General features: G+C 40.0%; 1 protein-coding gene across 4 annotated transcripts in view; it reads right to left on the bottom strand.

Moving 5' to 3' along the window:
• KCNIP1 (Kv channel interacting protein 1) overlaps positions 1-23,084 on the bottom strand; it is a 281,825-nt gene that overhangs the window by 39,115 nt on the left and 219,626 nt on the right. The window contains exons 1-2 of one of the 4 annotated variants that reach the window (XM_009880734.1): positions 18,054-18,141; positions 11,296-11,298 (exon numbers count right to left, since the gene is read on the bottom strand). The exons of 2 other annotated variants lie outside the window; for them this stretch is intronic. The gene's annotated coding sequence lies outside the window, so the exon portion shown is untranslated. Of the gene's footprint in view, positions 1-11,295; positions 11,299-18,053; positions 18,142-23,084 lie in introns of those variants that run through there. One more of the 4 variants, XM_009880736.1, reaches the window with a different exon arrangement.

The raw sequence follows: 23,084 nt of genomic DNA on the forward strand, positions 1-23,084 counted from the left end.
GACAAAGGGAAGAGGTAACCAAGACCCACAACCTTTGTGCTGACAGGAACTTCCAGTCTAGGATCTACCTAGTGAAAACTTGACCTGTCTGTGCACATGCTTCTTCCTATTTTTTGGGGAGGAAGAAACATTTAGCTTGAAATAGTTTAACTGCAGCATGTGAAGAATAAAAAAGGAAAATTTCCCTTTCCGAATACTTCAGATTTCATCTTGTAATTTCAATTCCCCGTTTAATCACCTATAAGAAATTTACAAAGCTTTGGCCTAATCCCAGAATAACAGAAAAAAAGGAGAGTTAGAGCTTTGCACACACAAAGACACATGAAGGGAGCCTCTGCAGCTGGAGCCCGAGTGTGCCCAGCCCTGCCCCAGCAGCTGGGAGCCCACCCCCCGCCCCGGGGGCAGCCGTACCAGCCCAGAGGTGCAGGGAGAGGGCACCTGCCCCTCCTGGCCTTAGGGACAGGTCTGGAAGCTTCACCTTTCTCTTCTACTATTTGTGCCTAAAAAAACCCCACCCAGTCAGACAGGCACTCAGGCAGAGCAGCATGCATGTGCATGGCACTGCAACAGAGCCACAGAGAACACAGCTCAGTGCTGTGGGGACAGCCACAGCCCCTCATCACCTGCAGGCACCACGAGTGGCTGCTTTGCTTCCCAGTCCTGCTGCTGGGTGGGATCATGGACCATTAAGTATTGTTGTCAGGAAGCGCGGTGGACATCAAATGGACAAATGAAATGTTTTACTCTTTCCGCATTGTGAAATCTCATTTTAAGAGAGAAAGGATTAACTCTTTAAGTAGTTAAATTAATTAGAACTTAATTAAGATCATTTAGACATGCATCCTCAATTCGAGGTTCCCATGTGTAGATTTAAGAACCATGGGAGAGGGATTAAGGTAATGTTAACTGTGTTCCATTTATACTGACTATTTAAATAGCTATCCCTTTCCAATTATGAGCTTCTCTAACTCAATTTCTTCCAAGAAAAGCAGCCATACCCTGAAATTCTCAAGGATGTTCTTCAGTCAAAAGAAATGTCTCCCCTTACAACAGTAAATTTATTGAAGCCAAGTGAAATGATTCTGGATTTCAAAACACGGCATGTTAGAATAGCCCTCTTGTGGTCCTTGCGAGTTTTTGAAAGCAGGGAGACAATCAGGCAAACACAGGCAGGTTAGTATTTAGACAAGTCATACTTCATGTCAGTGAGAAGTGGTTCAGCAACAATGCAAGAAGCTGGACCACAACTCTGATTTTCAGACTTACTAATAACAATGTGTCTGCGATAATTTGGCAAATCAGTGAAAAAGATGAGCAAGTTTTAACATATACCCAGAGCAAAGCCATCTCAAAGACTGCCCTGGGGCCAGTACAGGAACGCAGTCTCAAAACCCAGGTAGGCTCTTAGTTCAAATTGTCAGCCTCAGCTCACATGCTTCTTGTTCCTCCTGCCTTTATGCCCCCTCCCCTTCCCTCTCTCCCTTCCACTGCAGATAAGGGTAAATCTACTGCCACTACTGCACACATTGCTTCGGGACTGTTCGCCTGCTCTCAGAGGCACTGCGGAGGCTGATACTGCTCACGGGAACTCACTTCAGGAATGAGAACAGAAAGCACACCTGACTGATCTTTACAGACTGTACTGAGAATTATTAAAATAATCTCTTTACAAGATTCCAAACACCTTTTGTGTAATGATGATCTAAGTTATTAATGGCATAAGTCAAAGAACTTTATTCTTTTAACCTGGCCACGTCTCTTTAAAATGAATGCTGTTTTCACACTATTTAATTTCTATAATTTAAAGATGCATGGAGAGTTAAAAAAAAAAAAAAATAAGAGACTTATTTTCCTTTCTGCTGCAATAAGAAACCACGCTTATTTCATATAAAAATTTACCACTATTATTTATTAGCAGGCAGAAAGCTTCTGGGTATAATAAAAAATTGGTACATAAAGCTGCAGCTGCCCAAGGAGAGGAGGAATTAACTCTAATGAAATTGGTTGAAAGAATCTCATAATATCACTTAAAAATACAAAAAAGAAGGGGCTAGATGCAAGAGGAAAAAGAAAGATTTTTTGTTAAATCCCAAAATATTATCTGTTCTTTCTGCTACATTCTGACATAAAAACAAGAGACAAGTTTTCTTCTCATCTTTGCATTTCAGTTGTATACCCGGAAGGAGCATTTTCTTCTCCACATATGCTAATATGTGCAGCAATTAACAGGCAGCAATTTTGGCTGATTAGGATTTCTTCCTGAGTGGCAGAATTTTTTAGGCCTAGTTTAGAGACTTTTGCTGGTCATCACACAGGTGAGCGGTCAGCTCTTTAAGCATAACTAACCTCCCAGTTACTTGTTCCTTGGAGATACAAGGAGCCCAGCTCACAAAGGAAAATAATTCCAGTAACGTCTAGAAATGTGTGTACTCTGCATTTCCATTTGCAATGCATTGGCAGAACTGAAGAAACAAAACACATCGAGAAATTCAGTTATGGGGAGACTGTACAGTCACTTGCATACTAAAACCTGCACCACGGATAGCTGAGAGCAGGGTATCTCTCTCGCCCAGCTAAGTAAGGCAGGCAGTGATGCCATCTCACTTACAAAATATTACAAGTTCTTACCATGTGCATTTTCTTTTCGATACCCAGCTGTATTTAGTTTTTGTGGGTGCTTTGGTCATCTGAACTTTAGCATTTGGTGAACAGCTTTAGTGCAAGTAATATACACATATTTAAAGTCCTCAGCGCAACAGCTATATTAATTATGTAAGATTTCAGAAAGATTTACAGCACTCAGCTTCAGTTATATTACAATGGAAAAACTTTTGCACTTGATTAAGAAAAATTATTTGCTTCACATGCTGAATTGATCATGAATGCTAGGTGTCTGTAAGCTCAGATCTTTGTATCGCCTTGTCAGACAGGCTCTGCAAGAAGATTTTGCTGTTCAGTCTGTACTGTGGTGTGCCCAGCCTGCTGCGTGGCCTCAAGGAGCAGGGAAACCTTGGCACAAGTTTATTCATCTTGACCTTTTTAATGTATAAAATTCAGGTCACAGTATATTTATAAAAGCCAAAATACACTATAGGATGCAACTCAGACTGAAAAAACCAGCTGGTTTCTCGTTCGGCTAGACAGCAGCTAGCCAGAGCTTTGTATTATTGAACTTGCCTATAGGGTCACCTTCTAAGACTGAAAGATAAGCTGCCAAACTTCACTGGGAACTAAACCTGCAGCTGAGTTATAAATTAATAACCAAAACTCACTAGACAGGATTTCCATGGTTTTATATTTTTGTTCCTGAAGTAATCATTCTCGTTCACTTTTTCCCTATGGAAAACTGCTCAGGTTCACAATAGATAAATAAAAAAATCAAGTATGGACCCTGAATATGAATTTCAGCAACATCGCAACTGAAAAAGCTGGCAGTAGACTGTTTGAAGTACAGGTGGTCTTGAAAAAAAAAAAAAGAAAAAGAAAATCACTGCATTGTTATGAATCTTGGTGCATGATACTACAGCACGACACAATGATTACATGGAAAGCAGGACTGTATTTAGATTGTTGCAAATGACATCCATTAATCACCACAATCAGCCTGGATCCTAACATTCTCTACGATAAACCACTTTTAATTTCCTAATTCTTTTTCATAATTAAAACGAGATGTTTGTATTTAGTCCACCATGCAGTCCAGATGTGACTACTGACACAGACAGAGATAGCCCAAACCTGTCACGTAGTACTGGTACGAGTTGTTACACATATTACAAAAAGGAAGACACTAGCTAAGTCTCTAGGAAAGGGGGAAACACCATTCATAGCTGGTTACGGTTAGAATTTTTTCCCAGAATCTACAAGGATAAAACACAAAATAGGGACTCTAGAGATTTCATTAGAAGTGCAGAGAACAACTCCAAACCGTTCAGATGGAAGTGTCATGGGAACACTTTTCCTTTAGCTCCCTCTGTATCCCATATCCTTGACTGAACTAAGCCAAATCCTTCCTCCAAGATTTCATATTAAACAAAAAGGTTTCATGCTAAACAACTTCAATTAAACAGCATTCAAAAAGATATATTCATGCCTAAGTCAGCTACTTCTATGTTCTTTCAACTTCTACAGCTCCTAATAGGACAAACGGCACTGGGCTCCACTTAACTTTGTGCTGTGCACTATGATCTTCACAACGCTTGAAGCAAATGCAGCAGAACCTGAACCACTACTTACACTTCTTCTAATTATGGGTCTTTTGCTGCTGCTGTCCTTCAGGAGGCCAGCCAAGCTGCTCGCTTCTTTGAGGAAATAATTGTTTTCTCTCACAACAATGAAAGAGAAGCTTGTTGAGGATAACATCTTTGATACAGGAAATCCTTAAGATGAAAAGCTTTTGAGGTGGGAGAGTACTTGGAGACAATACGACATATGTTTGTTCATCTCCCTTTTACCCACATCCTCACTTTGGCCAGTGGTGCACTGACAATTTGCAGCTCTCGTGATTATTTTATGAAGCTGATCCCATTCTTTTCCATCTCAGTAATCAATGGGGAGCTTTATGGTTAAGAAAGCTGTAGAATTTGGGAATAAACTAGCTGGATAGCTTTGTCCCAACTTTACTACACAGTGTCAGATGCAGCTCGGTTATGACCAGCACTACCCCCAGCTGATGCTCTCTGGCACCTCTCAACAAAATCGGGACTTTATGAGGTAGAGAGTGCTCTGGAGACGACATGTGGAATTCAAGAGGGATGAAGCCTCTGTGTGTACTCTGAATTTCAAAGTGGTTCTGTACTCCACAAATGCAGAGTGTTGCATACAGAATCCATTTTCTATGCTATTAACTACCTTAGAAATTTTATAATGGTGTTAATATTGCAGAATGCTTTGATTTAATTCTGAAGGACATACAATTTCAGGGTTGGTGAAATGAATGTCTTTTAGCATCTTTCAGACAGCTAATTGGTATATATAAATTATTTAAATTATTACAGAGTTGTGGGGATATAAGTAAGTTTTCAGCAAAAGCAGATAAATACGGAGAGGGGTCTGGAAGAACAGATACATATGCTTAGCCATAAGTAGTCTTACATTAACATCATCGCATGTAGAGAACATACTCAGATTTTCAATCATTAACATGCAACCAAACACTAGCTCCTTTTGTGCTGCGTATACCCAACCTGCACAGCTGCCATGCGTTCCCCAAACTCTGTTATGTTTCAATTCCACAAGACAAGCCTGGATTATCGCCTGGCAGCTCTTTATAAATGTAGAACTATATTTCACACCAACAGAATTTAAGAGCTTCTGTCTGAAAAGCATTATACATTGCAGGCCTTGCACAGATAAGATCCTTTTTTTTTTTTTAACTGTTGCTTCTGTAAAACTGTTGATGCAAGGAAGAGAAATAGGCATGTAAATAGTGCTCTGAGGGAACTTAAATGGTGACAAATAAAATAATCAAACTAATAGTCATTATCAAAGTATTGTACTTAGAGAATAGGATGAGAAGCAAATTAAAGCTCCATTTTGGCTTCAGACAAACAATTCCCTGAACACTTTTAGCAGGCAAAAAATTGCATTAGAAATTTGTCTTCATTACCCAGACCTTACTGATGGAACCAACTTCATGGCAAGACAGCCAGCAGGACAGTGGCCAGACAGGATTAAAACCCAGATCTTTTCAAGCCTCACCCTGAATTTCACCTTTCAGACAGCATTAGAAGGTAAGTAAACACCATAAATAGCTGGAGCAGATACATTCTGCTACTTTGTTTGGATTTCTAGATTTGGGAAAACTATTTTAGTATCCCCTCAGTGACAGAGTTCTTGTGCTGCTCCGATGCCTGCTGCACAGGAGGAAGTCACCACATTAGATATATTAAAGCAGACAGAACACAATACTGTACCATCAGTACATGCACTAACTTACTTCCAGAACGCACCGTAATACGATCAGTGTATCGTTACAGGAGCCATTAAGGGGTACAAGCAATTGCACAATTGAAAGGAAACGAAAAATTAGATCACCCTGCCAGGGTCTACATGTCGCAAAACCTGAAGGCATCTGAAGCATCTGACAGAGCCGGAAGGATCAACATAGATATCTGAATTCCTTCCAAACAAAACTGGCTGACATTTCAACCCCTTCAGAAATATTCTGAAGTCTTCTCCAAAGCCAAGTCTTCCCAGAGGAGTTTTGCAAGAGGACATTTAGACAGATTCAGTATCACAAGATGGCTTCCTCAAAAAGCTTGCCCTTGCGCTGGTGCTCTCCATCCACTCCAGCAACAGCGCACTACTTCCTCATCATCTTTACCAAAGCATGGCTGCATTCAGGTGCAGCTCAAAACTCAGACATCCACTGAAACCCCCCTGCCATATGACAAGCTCTCACTGCAAGGAAATGAAACCTGGTGGCATCCAGATAGCTTTTAATTTAAAACATCTTCAACTTGTGTCTCTAACTTGCTGATACATTTTAATTAACTTTATCGGGAAAGATGTGCTTTACAGAACATTGTATCTATCCCCCTGAGGATTACTAGATAAGGAAAATTAGAGGTTAGACTGGATCCTTCATATCTGTTGACACTATGCAACTTTGCTGCTGTGAAATATTTGAAAGAAGAAAAACAAACAAAAATCTTCCCGTGAAGATCCCAGATTATACTTAAAACCTTTTCTTTAACCTTCAGCAGATTGGTTTTTTTTTATTACGTTTTGATTGTTTCGGAAACACTCTGGCTGCTAAACAAACTAACCTGCACGGGACTGATGCACAGTCCTGCCTGAATCCCCCATCATCCCACTGCTCTTCCATCCCAAAACACATCAGACAAAAAGGTCTTGAAGGGGAAGAGACAATAAACAGTGAGAGAACAGAAGACCAGGCTCATCAGGTGTACCCAATTTGATCTGTACCGATCAATCACAGACATCTATAACATCTGCCAAGCAGCCTGACACTCAGTTCAGTAGCACTGGGGCATCTTAAGTGCCGTAGCCAACACTTCCACAGGTTATAAATTAAGAATAGCTTTGACAGGGTCTCTGAAATAAGCTTTGCACAAGGACAAACACATCTTCAATGATGCTGCCATTCACTTTAGAAAATGCTGTGCATATATTTTTCTTAACCCGCTCTAGCTTTTCTTTAAAACAAGCATCTGCTTTGCAGGCACGACATGCACCGAAATCTCCACCCTGCTCCACACTGACTGCATTTACCCCTACTGCAATTTGGCATGATGTGGATCCACATGTATGAGGGCATCACCTGGCATCAAATCCAGCCTCATGCATGCTGTGTTTCTGAAGTCGAGAGGCTACCTGGAGCTTGCTGTTTTGCAAGGTGGATTTGATGCAGTGTGACACAGTCTGCAGTCTCTCTTGCAGCACTAGAAAACACGTAAAATTTAAGATCCTCCTCTTTAGAAATATGCCAGAACAGCTTATCATCTATGTGTTCTATCTTAAAAAAAACCCTGAAGCCAAACAAAAATCCTTGCAATGAAACTGCAGATATCCATCAAGAAGTTTTACGCAATTTATTCAATTTATTTTAAAATAGTCCACAGAATATTAACCTCTTCTAACATCCTTCAACCCAGCAGATAGTGGGAGGGATTTAGGGAGAGAGACCGAAGGGAGAGAAGCAAGATGGAAGGAAAGATATGTAAATAGCTACAAAACTCATGTACTATTGCATTTTTATCCACATGGGGAATTACCAGAAGCACAGAAATCATGGAATTATGGTGTGTGATATGTTAAAAGTTTTGCTGTGGTATATTTTTTTTGCATGCCTACCACGTTTTTTAAAAAAGTTCCAAGTAGGCTCCTTTGAAGTCATGCTTAATAAAATAACTAATAAAGATAGTTATTTGGCTGATTCATCACTACCACAAAGATCTGCACTTTTCAAACCATTAACAAACTTCTAAGTCAGCTCAACACCCAAGTTCTTCAAACACTAATGCATAAAGCACAATAAGCACTTACACTTCACTGAGTAGCTTACTTTTTATCTCCCCCTCCAGCACTCTATCTATCCCACTGAAAACAAATCCTGCTCTTCTCTTGGCCATCTGCTGCAGGATTTTGTGAAGGGTACTTCTACACTTTCTTTCAGTCATGCTCACTCCTCCAAAACACACTTACACGCAGTCTGCTGTGCTTGGGCTTTCTGTTGACAGCACATATGTCGATTTAGTAAAACACATGGTTTGGGCTTTCAAAAGGTTGTTGTTATTGCTCTGTTTTTCTACAGTCTTTCTTCACTCCCATATCTTTCACCACTACACACTGATGCACCCGCTTCACCAGAATGGAAATGAAAATTAAAACGGCATTTCTTAGCCTCTGTGCTGCCACAGGTAAGTATTATGCAAATGCTACTTTTTTCTGCAATGCTTTCTGTTGAAGAAGGGTCTGGTGATCCTGAGACACTTTCTGAAGAGGAAGGGTTGCCAAGCTGCATGTGGAATGACTATTGTACGACTGACTGAAAACAAAAACCCTATCTCTTCAATCAGAACTGTTAAAGCTGAAGAGGAAACCCAAACACAGATTATATCCTAAGGGATGACTGATTGAATTACACCCCTGTGATAGTCCCACAAAATGTTAGTGATCTCAGACTGAATGCTTGCATAGTTGATTACTTAGGCAGGAATTGTAAGACACAGGTGTATTTTGCGACAAAAAGAGGAAGAAGGGCATTCTCCATCTTATTGTATTACAGTTGTCCTGAAATTAACTCTTAGTAATTTTGGGTGGACAGTGTGGACCCCCAGAGTCCCACATCAAAAACGTTTGGACCAGAATTCAGAAACCATAGAGTGACACAGTTCTGTAAGAGCTATACCAGCAATTAAAGAACATGACTTGATGGGGGGGCAGGGGGACTAGCCAAAGAAAACAGAGTAAGCCAGAATCCTGCTTTCAAACTTCTTATACAGCATTAGTATCTCGCTATAATCAACACAATCCAGGGGTCTGGACCAGCTGTTCCTGCACTGCCATGTGATGCCTGTGGGGAGGTGACACTGCATCACCTCTTTGCACCGCTTAAAAAGAGAAGGGGAAGGAGAGAGCAGTATCTTAGCTAGAGTCTCTAAAAGATAATCCAAAACACAGGTTGAGATGTCTCCCATCATATTCTCACCCTGTTTTCCTTCCTAGCTTCCCAGGACTGATGATCACTGTGTCTTCCCTACCTTCAGGAAACTGGGAGACCAAAGACAAGAACTTCTATTTTGTTCCGGAAGAGACAAACAGCTAAAGGAGAGGGAAGGATTAGAGGACCATACAATTTTTTTGTCTTTCACTTCAGTTTTCAGGAAATACTGGAACAAACAATGATGCATGCTTACAAACATGGACCACTGACTTGCCAAAACTGCAATAGAACAAAACTGAATTGATACAGCGCATCCTTGTGCAGAGGAGAGAAACAGAGAACGCATTACACCTTCATCTGAGTAATACTTTTTGGCCCTGTCTCACATATCATTGTCCTCTGGAAGCTGGGGAAAAGAATGGTCTATGAAACTACTATGAGGTAGATGGAAACTTGCTGGATAGCTATTCAGAGGGCAGCTCTCAGTGGTTCAGCATCAACACAACAGAAGGGATCAAGTGGTAGTCCACTGAGGTCTTTCCTGGGTCTATTTGTGGTCAATGTATTTGTTACCAAGCTGGATGAGCAAACAGAACAGATATCATCTTATTGCAAAGGACTACAGGAGACCTTCGCAAATTTGAAAAAGGGCCTGAAGGTAACTAGATAGAATTCAGTAAAGACAAATGCAAAGGGCTACAAGTTTGACAGCAGAACAAACCACACAAATACAGCTGGCCAGGCTGGAGATCTGCACATTCCTGTGGGTCAGAAGCTGAACGTAAGTGACTAGACTTGTGTTGCTGCAAAGACAACAAGCACTTCACCAGAAGTACAAACAGGAATATACTTTGCCAGCCACGTGAAATAATCCCTCTGCTCTGCTCAGTGGCAGTTAGGTCACAGCTTCAAGAAAGATGTGCTTTAACAACAAATACTTCAGCCAAGAGCAATGAAAATGATCAGTGGCTAAATCACATAACAAGCAAGGAAAGACCGAAAGAATTAGAATTATTTAGACTAATGAACAGGAACGTAACACTCTTTACAAAGCTTGTACAAAGATAAAACAAATCATCTGTTCTCCGTGTCCATTAGAGGACTGAAAACAAAATAATACTTGTAATGAGTTTGTCATGCTGACACAGACAGGTACAACCCTGCTTTGAGACAGAAGGACGGACTAGGGGACCTCTTCACCTTTCACATATACCGTCCTATAATTTTATGAAGCATTTACATGCTTTTCCCAGGAGAGGCTCCCCCCCCCCGCCCCAACAGTTAAAAGCTATAGCCTTGGCTCTGACCAGGTGAGTAGAATGCCTTGAACAGACTTGCAATTTTGTGCCTGTGCAAGTTAGGGGGTGCTTGTGGGATCCTTGTCCCTACTGATTCTAACCTTAAATTTGGAAAGTAAATGCGTTTAAGTAACTTACTTAATTGTTATGTCTCTCTCAAGAGATTTTTTTTAGATAACAACCATGAAAGTTTCAAAGTTTCAACATTATTGAATATCCCTGAAGAAAGATATTTATTGAATTGCTGCAAAATGTTAACTGTTTTCTAACCAGTTCTTTGCACACATTAGTACGGAAGGAAGACAGTGCTAGTCTCTAATTCAGGATCAGTACCACAGTTTATCGTTTCACTCTCCCTTCCCCTTTAGAAAAAGCAGAAAATGCAATACTGTCGCTTGGGTATTGGGAAAATATGATCCCATCTGTAGAAATGGTACAGTTTTTGGAAGTAACTTTAATAATATTTGTTATAGATATCAACATCTACTGATATGGTTTAGGAGACATGATAATCTGCCACTTTCCACTTTCGAGTGACAGACAGATAACATGAACATTAAGAGAGCTAGAAAAGGGGTACTGCGTTAATTTAACCTTTTAATAATAAATTATCAAATAAAAACATGTTCCCGATTGCTTAAGCAGGAAGGCACTAATCGAAGTAATCAAGGAGACATTAAACACATTCAGGGAAGTCTCTGGACCAGACTATATACACATAGTTTCTGCTAGTCTTGCTCAAACACGTAAGCAAAAAGAGTAGTTTTAGTACTGAGCTGGGAGGGTGGGATTGCCCTGGGGCATAGAGACTAGAGAGCTGAACTTCAGGTCTCCTCACAGGTTCCTTACAGCAGTGACATTTATAACCTTCTGACAAAAAGCAGAGGGACGTTAACATGACAAAGTGCAAAAGACAGGGTAGCATTTCAGATGAAGAGAGGCAGTCAACACAATTTTACTCTTTGAAGGGCCATACCCTGCTGTCATATGGACATTGGGTTTGAGAGCTCCACAACCCTGATCACACTGCAAGGCTGCTGAGGGACAAAGCCCTACAGGAGCGCAAAAGGAGGGAAAACAGCAGCAGCAACAGAAACAGTGTATGTATCTAGATTAAATCTGAAAGCCAGGGAAGTGTGACATGAAGAGTAGAGGTAAGTTGAAAAGCCACCAGAAAAACAAATATTGGTATGCATGTGTACAAACACATGTGGCAGTTTTACAGAGACACAGGAGTACACAGGACAGAGCTGTGAAACATGGGAAAGATTTACTACAACATGAACAGAGATGAATAGGAAACCACTATTTCAAGAGATAGGTTAGCAGTAGAGCAACTATGATAATCAAAGTATAAACAGTATAGTAGTACAATATGGTCTGGTAAACACACAGCCATGAGTAATTACAGCTAACTGAATCACGGCATAGATCCAGAGGGTTGAGGCAGAATATCTGCTGCTAAAACAAACCCCTTTTAGTTAAAAGGCTTGAATTGTGAGTTTAACAGAGTGCTGGACAGCTTCAGTGTTAAGACAGCAATGGCCTGAATGACCTAGTTAAAAGGCTTGAATTGTGAGTCTGACAGAGTGCTGGACACCAAAAGCTGCGGTGTTAAGACAGCAATGGCCTGAATGACCAAGTTACTCAGGGAGTGGAATGACTACAATTAATCCACAATGTCAAAACCTCTCCCTCTCCTTAGCAGGCCTGAAGCTGAGAGAAAAGCCACAGCACATCAGAAGTGGCTGTCAGATGCTAATCTAAAGAGACTCCTTAAGCGCTAGCAAATGCCACCAGACCTGGGAAATCAGAATATGATGTGCAGCAAACAAAATTCACTTCATCCCCATTTGGGAGCCAAGAGCTCAGGCTGTATCAAGGCTACCAATCTTGAGGAGCTTCTTGTATAATGAAGTCTAGGGGCCATCTAATTGCATGAGAGGGGAAACCCTGAAAGCACTGCAACAAATTCAGAGACATCAAAAGAAACCTGTAATAATTAGTCAGAATAACTTTAAAAAAGCTAAATAGATTACAAATGCGTATAACACACTTCTCCAGATTTACATGGACAAAAGCCTATGCAAGGAGAGCACAGACAAGATATTAAGACACAGGAACCCTCAGGTTAGTTTTGGCTGCACAACCCTAGCTCTGTCCCCTCATGGGTATACATTATGCAATGTTGTTTTACTGTATGGACATGAATAATATCCTCATGAAGCAAGATCATGCTCAGAAGTATTAAGACTAACAGTAGCAATAGTTTAGGACTTTATCTTCTGACTGCTTCCCTTTGTAATGTGGGACTTTGTTTTGCAAGTTACCAATGAGTCTAAATAAGCTGAATATTATTTGTAAGTGTGGTACACATATCCAAACGTGGACATAAAACCACAATGTTACCATGATACTTCCCTGCCCCCACCCCCCAAATAAAAGCAAGGTTCCGAAATTGACAAACCACCCCAGGTTTGTTGTTTGCTTGTTTATTTTTACTATCATATCTCAGAGCCAGGGTCTCGCTGTTTCAAGCTGAACAGTAAGTAATTGCATAAACTCATTCAGACCAATATCCCATGAAAAACCTGAGATCTAGTGGAGATGCCGGGATTTAATAGCTGCAGTAAGAAGCATAGCCTAAAATGTTCATCTATCAAACTGGTTCAGTTCCCTACACTCTCAACAACTTTGCACAATCATGAAGACATGGGCCTCCTTCGTACACCGCCACAGCTTATGCACAGCCTGAGGGCTAAACACATTCAAATGCACCCTGCTGCAAGGTGTGGAAGTGGATGGGGCTGAGAGGGAAGGAGGGAAGGCTACTGCACCCTCAGCGCTCTTCATACAGATGGAAAGTGATCCAGGATGGCCTTGTCAAAAAAATTCCTCATGGCAAAGCTACTGATACCTGTAACATCAGTAGTTACATGACTTCATGTATGAGAGGAAAGTAGCGTACCACCTTATATGCAGATGACCACATGTAAAGCAAGAGGGAAGTTTATCAGAGATTAAGAACATCAAAATCTTCATCCCAGATCAAACTATGCATGGCTTCTGTCAGAGTTTGAACTGAACTGTGCACAAAACAGCCTCCTTTCCTTGCAAAGAGCAGTCCTTAAAATATAGAAGTTTAATCACAGTAGCAAGACTAACACAGACTGAGGAGGTAGATGAATATTCTCACTTTAGTGGAATATTGCAACATATTATGTTCTATTATACAGCTAACTGGGGTTTCCAGAAACGCAGTTGAGCAATCCTTAAGGCTAACGATTGTTTTCTTCAAAATATTAAGAGCCTTAACTTTACAAGTTTGGTAAGTCTCTGCCTTTCCTATAAAAAAAAATTGTAAGTGTCCCTGCCAGAAAGGCAGGTACACAAAATAATGGAAACTGTTTTCAAGTACTTTCACAAATGCTTTGTTTTTCATTCCTTTGTGTTTAAAGGTAGAAATGTTTCATTTGCATTGTACTTCTGAGATCATCTGAGTAAGCATGACTGAAAGCCAGGGTAGAAAAGTGCCATACTAGAACACAGCATAGAAAAACAAAAAAAACCCTGCAAGCAGCACGATCCAGCCAGCAACTGGCATCAGATACACTGTTTATTTAACAAATAAAAAAAGGCAATTAATATTGGTGGGAAACAACAAAGACAAACTGCATCAAGGAAACCAATAGAAAGAGGATCCTACAGTGAGAGTAACTGAGGACTGGAAGACGCAGCACACAGGCTCAGGCGTCTGCTATCCTGTGTCTCAGAGAAGATGTACTATAATTATAAACTGCACTTTTATAACACTTCTCATTTGAGCCCTTCTTCAAAGTGCCCTTTGAGCACTTCTCTTTTAAAAAGAGCATGAATAATAGTTATGCTTATCTTCCCTATGAGGTAAAAATAATTGCATGAATATAACAAATGGAGGAATTGGCATAGTGGGGAAAGGAACTGGACTCTTATTTGTGTGCTGCTCCAACCCCTGCCAGCACTGACACTACTGAGGCACTTCCGAAGTGCTTCCCAGCACAGCACCCTACAACACAGGGTGCCCAGACTGCTTCACGGGGGCTGAGGTTACCCCTGGCTGATGGAAGAGGTTCACAATGCTTCTGTCTCTGAACAGGCTGGGATAGCGGAAAGAACAAGTGATTTCTGCCTTGGATGGAGAAAAATCTGTACAAGGGTCAGAATAATTGGGAAAAAAAAAAAACCAACAAAAAAACCCAACCAAAACCACCATCACTAGGAAGGCTGTAAAGAAATGTGCTGATTCAGCTATAATACATCCTCTGCACCATGCAGCACTAATAGGCTGAAACCAGTATTTTCAGTCCCTGTTACCTCATAGCTGAGCACCTTCACAAGGGATACACTTAAGAAAGAGATTCCAGTTTTCAGTCTGCTGAAATTTCTCCCCTCTTTCCCATTATATATATATAAATAAAGGTTTCACCAGGTGTCTCCCCAAATGATATGTGATACATATAATTGTGGATGCACTGTTGCTCTACAGGAAACTGATCTTCAGCTCCTAGCCCACCCTTTTGGATGCGGTTGTGTGTAGGTCTTAGGAACAGGGAATTAACCTAACAAGACTGCAGCAGCTCTCTGTCAAAGCACAGAATGGCAGCAAGGACACAGCCAACAAACACAAAACCCCAAGAGACAGAACAGTGAGAGAGAAAGATAAAGCAACAAGTCATCAACATTTCTGTACCTATTAGGGTCACAAAAAATTGCTCCGTGCTTTGCAGAACTTTTCTCTTTAGTTAAGCAAATTTTAGTTTAACTATATCTAGACACTACAGCCCTCCCACCCACCATGGTTTTAAGCACTTTAACGAAGAATTCGCAAAACACTAACAGTGCAACTGGCAAAGATCTGATCTTACTGGAGCTGTTCTGATTGGCTGAGTTTCAGGGGATCATTTCACACACACATGCTCCACCTGTGTTTCAAGTGGAACAAAAGAAATCAGAAAAAAATTCTTTCCAATTAAAAAATGCTCAACAGTTAGGTTGTGCTCAGGGATTAAAACTGCCACTAATGTCTCTGGTTTCAGTCGTTTCCAGTCAGACAGCTGAATGAACTAATAGCAAGAATGGGTCCTCACCTCCGCAACATACCTAACAGAGAAAGTGGAACCGAGCAAACATGCATGCAGCTGCAGCAAAGTCTAAAATTTCACATTTTCCAAATTACTGTCTACACTATTTCCTTCTCTGTAATTATTGCTTCTTATGTTAGACTGATGAAGAATCAGCACTCAGGGTTTTTTTGGGGGTTGTTCCCCCGCCCCCCCCGCCTTTAAACAGGACAAAGGAACACTGTTTAAGTAAGCCTGTTCCATCTGTAGGAGACAGAGTAATTCTAGTTCTAAAAAGGGATAAGAATATAGCCAATTTCAGTGTCTTATTTTAGTGATATTACACACAGCCATGAAAAAGCACATCAAATTTCTCAGTGTTTGTAAATAAAAAGCAGCGATCATTTCCAGTGAATATAAAGATGTTGGAAATATTTGTGTTGCCATAAAAGCACCCACTGTACCTTTCCCATCACTGCCACCTAGCACATCAAAGAAAACAGTTTAATGCCACCTTTAAAGATTTCCATGTGATTGAAATCTGCACTGCACTACATTAATGATCACCTGCATCACATTAATGTTACTATTTACACATTTAAGTAATTTTTAGCACAGGTACGGCATCAGAAGAGAAAAACACAAGCTCATATAACAATAAGTACCAAATAAATGTGTCTTGGTCTCCAAGTGAACTACTTTGCAGCCAGAAAAAGAAAAACAAATTCCAAGAAAAATTATCCAAAGCCAGAAAGATTTATAGTATCATGCTCCTATACACCGTCAGGTAATCCATCAGCAATCAGGAACTATGTCTGTCGGTGATTCTGACAGTGTTCCCTTATAAAGAGTTAAAAGAGAATGCTATACCCTTCTACACTTGTATGGATTGAGTGATTATTGACTGACAACTGCAAACAAAACGCAGGCAGAGCTGTTCAGTGAATACAAGTTGGGACTATTTGCTCACTTTTGCTCATTTCATCTTTGAGCAGACAACTTCCTCACCTGTCACATATTTGACTTTGCTAGGGAAACACTGGGGAGACTCTTCTGGGGAAAGCAATTGCTTTGAAAAGAGCAGACATCGGAATTACGGTAATTAGATCTGGAAAGAAGGTATAAGAATGTCCCTGCAGTTAAACAGGTAGCAATGCAATTGCCTCAAATTTGACTCGACAGCTTGTTTTTAAAGGTGAGCACTTCTGTTGCCATTTTTTGAAATTAGTTGTCATTGTCAGATATGTTAATTTATTTATAATTATATAAGTGAACTTCAGTGACATTCTAAGAGTAAACTAAAATCTCCCATGATATTAATTTTGTAATAAGGAATATCAACATTCAGGTAGTGACAAACACGTGCCATTTTACATCTTCTCTTAATCTAAATAACTCTCTTATTTAGGCGAGTTTTCATATTTGTTCCTAATCCTGAAGAAGGATTTCTAGGATTATGTGACAGCACCAATTTTACAGCAGCATGGTTAAAATTCCATCTGTTTTTCTTGCTTTTAATATTATCCAGTAAAGCATATTCTATATATAAACTTCCTCTAATTTTATTCAATCTTTTGTCAACCTTAGCTAACCTGTATTTTAAAGATATCTGAATAAACTGCTTATGCCAATATAAAGTGTTTGTGCTCTTATTTTATCATTGCTATTTCCTTTGCTAGATAAACTTGGCACGTTTAGTGATCAAAGCAAGAATGCATTCACTGACTTGGGGGTCCCTTTGTTTTTTAAAAAAAAAAAAAAACACAACTTTATTTCTTTCATCAAGAAATATTTTCTTTCAAAATTCAGTGATACCCACATCCCTTTATGAATAAATATGATTCCCAAAGCTTACTTAATTGTTAAAACACATGCTTTACTCAGCCAAGAAAATCTTTACAGAAAAAAAAAAGCTCATTACATTGGTAAGATGAAGAGAGACCAAATCTTCCAGTTCAATACATGAAAACAGATATATTTATCCCTAGGTTAATTTGCTTCTGGTTACTTTGCTGAAGTGTCTGGAATAGCAAATACAGAGGAGTTTTGTTTTATTCACATTCATTCCGTGGTATCTTTAATCTGCAAATGTGACAACAGAATTGTTTTAGGTAGCCGTATGAAATCATGCACCTAATTATCAGCTGTGCTTCCGTTATCTCAAGAGAGACTTTCCTTTTTCCAGGTTAGTACTAATTTATTTTTAAGAGAGAAAAAGAATTAGCGATAAGAAAAATTAAGAAAATTTGGTAAAATAATATGCGAGGCAAAAAAAATCACAGCTTTAGATTCTCTCTGGCTATGGCAATATACCAAAAGCAAACAAAAGTCCTCAATAAAGCATAAAGCACAATTCCCTCTTTGCAGCCTGTATGATTCTTAATAAAGATGAAGACAATATTGAGAATCAGTGCACCGACAGACAATGCTTTCCTTCCCACAGCCTATCTGCTACTTACAGTAGGTTTACTGAAACAGATTTAAACAAAAGTAAACAGGAGCTGGAAAACTTGGAAGTTCTCTTACCATCTGACAAGTCAATTAGCCCGAGGTAGTGCAAAAGTTTCAGAGAGGAGCACACCACCACCACAATCCCTAAAGTCTGGAGTCCCTCCGACTCGCCTTTAGTCCACATCCTTTAAGGCACCACACAGATACCTACTGGTGTGCCTGCAAACAACTGGCAGACATCTAAAGCTGAGAAATTCTCTGTTTGAGGCTTTTCTTCCTGCTGCTCAGCTAAGTGTACAGCACATTTCCCTCTCCCCCCCACCTCATTCTCACACTCCCTCTGTTTCTCAACCTCTCTCCCTGTGTCTGGTTCTCCTCTCCCCCCTGCTTGCCTTTTTCCCTTTTTTTTTTTTCCTCATGCACGCAATTTCCTCATTTAACAGTAATCTATGGTTTTATTTTCTTTCACTTCAGGGTAATTCTCTCAAGAGTTTACTTTGCCCCTGAACAACTTAGCACCGTGTTGCTAACCTCAGCAACATCTCTCACTTTTTTTAACTTTTTTTTTCCCCCCTTTTTTTTTTTAAAAGGTATCTGTGATACCAGTCAATTTTTGCATTTGGGATTCTCAGTAATCCTGCCAATGCAGATGCTTTTTTGTCAATGCCTCTTCTGTACTGCATAAGAGAATACAGCACATTTTAGGGGCAGAAAGGAAACGTCTTTCTCCTTTCTTAATTCCTCTCCCCCCAACATACTGGGATATACATCAATGCACTCCCCACATACATGTGTATACCTGTACAGAGCACAGCAATTCTGTTTGTAAGCAACAGCTCCAAACTCTTCCTCTGGCTTAGCTGCTGGGCAGCAAACAGTGCATTTTGCTGGCATTTAACATTTACCCAGACATCAGTGTAGACCAGTGCTGGCCTGGAACAAGCATCCTTTGCAGGCAGCTAAGGAAGACAGACAGATGCACTTTACACTTCTTCATCTTAGCAATATTGCAGCAGGCTGCTGGCATGGGGTAGCACTGCGGGTTGCTCTCAAGTTAAGTCAATTATGTATTTCCCCATTACCACCACAGATGAGTAAACACTTGGCAGGTTGAGTGTTTTATCAGGATGGCAGGTGCAAGATTGCAACACCAGTAAAAGCCCAATTTTTGAAGTGTGCTATTAGTGGAAGATGCTGGCATACCCCATGTGAGATGTTCAGGAGAACAGAGATAGCCAATACCTTTTATTTTACAGGACTTAGAAACTGTCATTTTCCCCACACTGTTCCTATGGTCCCACCCCGCTCCAGGCAATCAGTCGCCCCCTTTCTCCACAGTCCTGAATGAGCAGGGCAGGCTGGCTTTCATCCTGCCACACTACTCCCATCATCTCTTCTGATGCTGCCTCTGCCTTAAACTATCGCTGAACAACAACATCAGGTGCAGAACCTCAAAGGGATTTTGTATATCACAGTAACCAAGTAATGCACTTGAATTGCTTAGAGATGTTCATATTGAAGACAGGTTGGAGGTACACAGTACTCATACATACTTCAGTGATCAAGTCAACAAGTAATGAACACTTTAATTGAATTTGAGCTTTGTTTCTGTATGCAGGTGGTCAAGGAAGAGATCACACTTGCAAATGTGTTATTCATGAGGGTTCTCTTGTCATTAGCATCTTACCTATCCAGAGCTCAATGGTGTGATATCAAAGCCATTTCTACTGATGAATACTTTAGACCAAAGGATTTTTGTACTCTGTAGCATCTGCCGCATTAGGTTTTCATTGCCCTGGCTGTATGACTGGCTATGAAGCTACATTATGGTTCATATTTCCCAGATTAACACATTCAGCTTTAAAACTATCAAGAACTGAAATCATTGCAGTGCCAAATCTCTCCCAGACAAGGAGAGGAGAATTTGAAGGAGAAACGTAATAAACAGACCTCAAAACATTTAGGTAATTTCTTGGTTTATCATGTCCTGTTTGCATTAAAAACCCAAACACTGCTACCACCAAAAAAAACCAACCAACAAACAAAAAAACCCAACCCCCAAAACAAAACAAACCAACAAAAACCAACAAAACCCCCAAACCCTACCAAACAAAAAAAACCCCCATGACATTAAATTTGGCCAGGCATATTGACCATGAAAATAACCATGCTCCTCCCTGTCTATAGAAGAGATGCTTGACAGACTTACTGGCTGTCTGGTAGACTTTGCACTTTTCTCAGACCCCCAGGTTAACAGATCCTAAAGAGTGCACAGAACGAATGACCCCACCTTACTTACCCTCTCATTCCCAGGCACATTATTTACTTGCAGATATATCTAATCACAAAGCTTCCCAGCTATGCATGGATCTCCTGAATCTACTCATTACCAAAAAACAATGATATGATGAGCAATGAAACTCAAAATGACTGGCCTCCTACAGGTAAGCCTTGCAATTCTACAGTTCTGCCATAATGTCCCACACCTCTGCATCTTCTAGAGCCCTGAAGAAGCACCTTAGCAAGAGGCATGGGGAAGGGCATGAAAAACTGGTAGTTCCATTGTTTGTGTTACTGCAATTTATGCCAAGTCTAACATTTTTTACTCTTTAGGTGTTCCTGATATAAGCAACTGCAAAAGAACATTTCATTTTGGTTCCTAGAACCTTTGTTACGTGAAGACATCACGCATGCCAGAAGCTCAGAATCAGTATATCTAATCAGATATACTATCTGATTATACTATACAGTATTAGATACTATACAGTATATCTAATGCTGTCAAAGCCAAATCGTGATTTTTGAGAGGTTGACTCAGTTTTTAAACAGGCTTGGAGGGAATGTTGAAGGAGAATTTTTCCATTCAGGACCTTCAGGCTGGTTTGGAATCACCTTGAAGCCAGCAGTTCTTCCTGGATGCTGTTTATTCTCCCTTATTTCCCCAAACTTCTCTCCTTCCAGTCATTTAGCTCATTCTTCACCTGCTTGTTACTGCCCTGAGAAAGAAGATTCCTTATGTTAGGGATGTGTTGGTGTCATGTTGTGCTAACTTTTTATGGAAATTGCTGCTAGCTGCCTGACAGAGCGAACACCAGGTCCCTCCATCCCTCCAGCTTAGAAGCCACATACTGACCTACTGTTATGGTGTACAATTAATTAAAGCAGATCAGCTTTCTGCTGCTACTTAAACATTCAAATCATCAGGAGTGACTGACTAGAGAGTTGGCTATGAATGCCTTATGGGAGGCAAATCCTAGGGACCCAAACGTTGATCTGTGTCTTCTCCACTACAAGAACTTATTTACATAAAAGAGAGCATCTTTCCTTAAAAGCCCACCCTCCCAGCTTGGCCTATTAGTTACAGCAACACTCATTCTTTACTGTAGTATTGAGCTAATGAGAGAAATTGGTTCTGTGGTTTAAACCAAAGAAAGGCTATTCAGTTTAGTTCTCCAATAGAAATCTGCACATCAACTCTTAACAAGAGGCAGAAATATTAATCAAGAGTTTATTAGGTATTTTATTTGACTCACTCCTGGAGCAATGAGGAAAACCCCAGACCAATGCCAAATAAATAGTGGGATTCAAAATTTGAGTTCCACAGTATAAATATTCTCCAGCCTAAAAAACATTCTGCAGGTCTGCAGCAGCTTTTGGATCAATGCTTCCCAAACATTCGTAAATCTGCTGCAAAATACATACCGTTGCCCTCAGAGAGGGTAGCTCAAGGGACTAAACAATTTTAACTAGAATAACACATAAAATCAATAGCACAAACTGAAATGCCTGGTTTTCTATCGTAGCCACTGAACAACAGATTTTGTAGAACACCAACTGGAAGAATATTTTTCTAGCTATATACAGACAAGGTAAGCTCACCAGTGAAGTGATAAGCTTTATTTTTGCCAAATCCTAAAAAGAGAGGAATGTAAACAGCCAAATGTTTAAAATACCAGATGTCTTGATAATAGAGATAGATGTTATTGCTAGTGCCTAGCGTACATCTCTCTCGCACGCAGAAAAAGAGGTTGAATGCCTCAATTAACTGTGAAAAAGGTTTACGCTTGGTATGCACAACGTGTGCCCTCTGGGAACATAAGTAGGAACTTTATAAAGATCAATCAAAAGAACATGTAATGAAAAGGATTTTGTGGTAATAAAAGAATTGCTATGATGAATCATATCAATGATTTATGTAATCTATAATCAGCTCTTAAAATTGGTTGGGGGAAAAAAACCCATCATGTGAAGGTGCAAAAATCACAGCCAAATAGAATAATATTCCCCACAGCAGAAGCTTCTCCCAGTGACCAAGCTATTTGGAACACACAATTTCAAAGAGGGGAATTTGTCTCCTCACTTTTTTTTTTTTTTCAAAACAAATGCAGCATGACATGTTCTCATTACTCCCATCTTTAAGAAAACTCCAGTGGTATTCTATGATGAGCCTGGTATAAACACCTAAATATTAAATTTTTGTCATTTTGATTGACTATTCCTTTGCTCTTGTGTTATGATAAAGAATAAACAGGAACACCTGATTGATTCTTCTTGTACAGTTCATTGTTTCAAACATCTCTAGAACACCTCTGGTTATGGATCTCCTGATACTTAGCAGTCCTGAACAGTCTTCTCACACGGCTATTGTCCATAAATCTATTTTCATTGCAAGTCTCTGAAGCCCTTCCACTTCTGTTGTATTTTAGAACTGGCATAATGAGATCATTCACAGTATTGCAAGTGGCTACAGCATCAAAAGTATGAAATTACTGTTCCATCTTTATCCAATATGATTTCTTTTGTGCATGCATAAAGTTAGTGGGGCTTATTGCTGTTTTCATTTTAAGCTAAACAAACCAAAATGAAAACTAGGTATTTCTCATGAGTGTCTTTAACTTACCTAGTCCCAAGCAATGACATTAACTGCTTAAATTGCAGCTTTTTATCAGCTTGCCTTGGTCAACAGTCATTCATCTGCCCTGTTCATCACAGGTGGTTAAGCCCCTTTGGTATTTCTCAGATTTCTCTGGATCTGACTAGCCCTAAGTAATTTGTGCCATCTGCAAATTGTGTGGAGAGAAAACCATTGATTGCTAACTGCTGACT

This window comes from Charadrius vociferus, unplaced genomic scaffold, assembly GCF_000708025.1.
Source record: "Charadrius vociferus isolate BGI_N301 unplaced genomic scaffold, ASM70802v2 scaffold822, whole genome shotgun sequence".
Lineage (NCBI taxonomy): Eukaryota > Metazoa > Chordata > Aves > Charadriiformes > Charadriidae > Charadrius > Charadrius vociferus.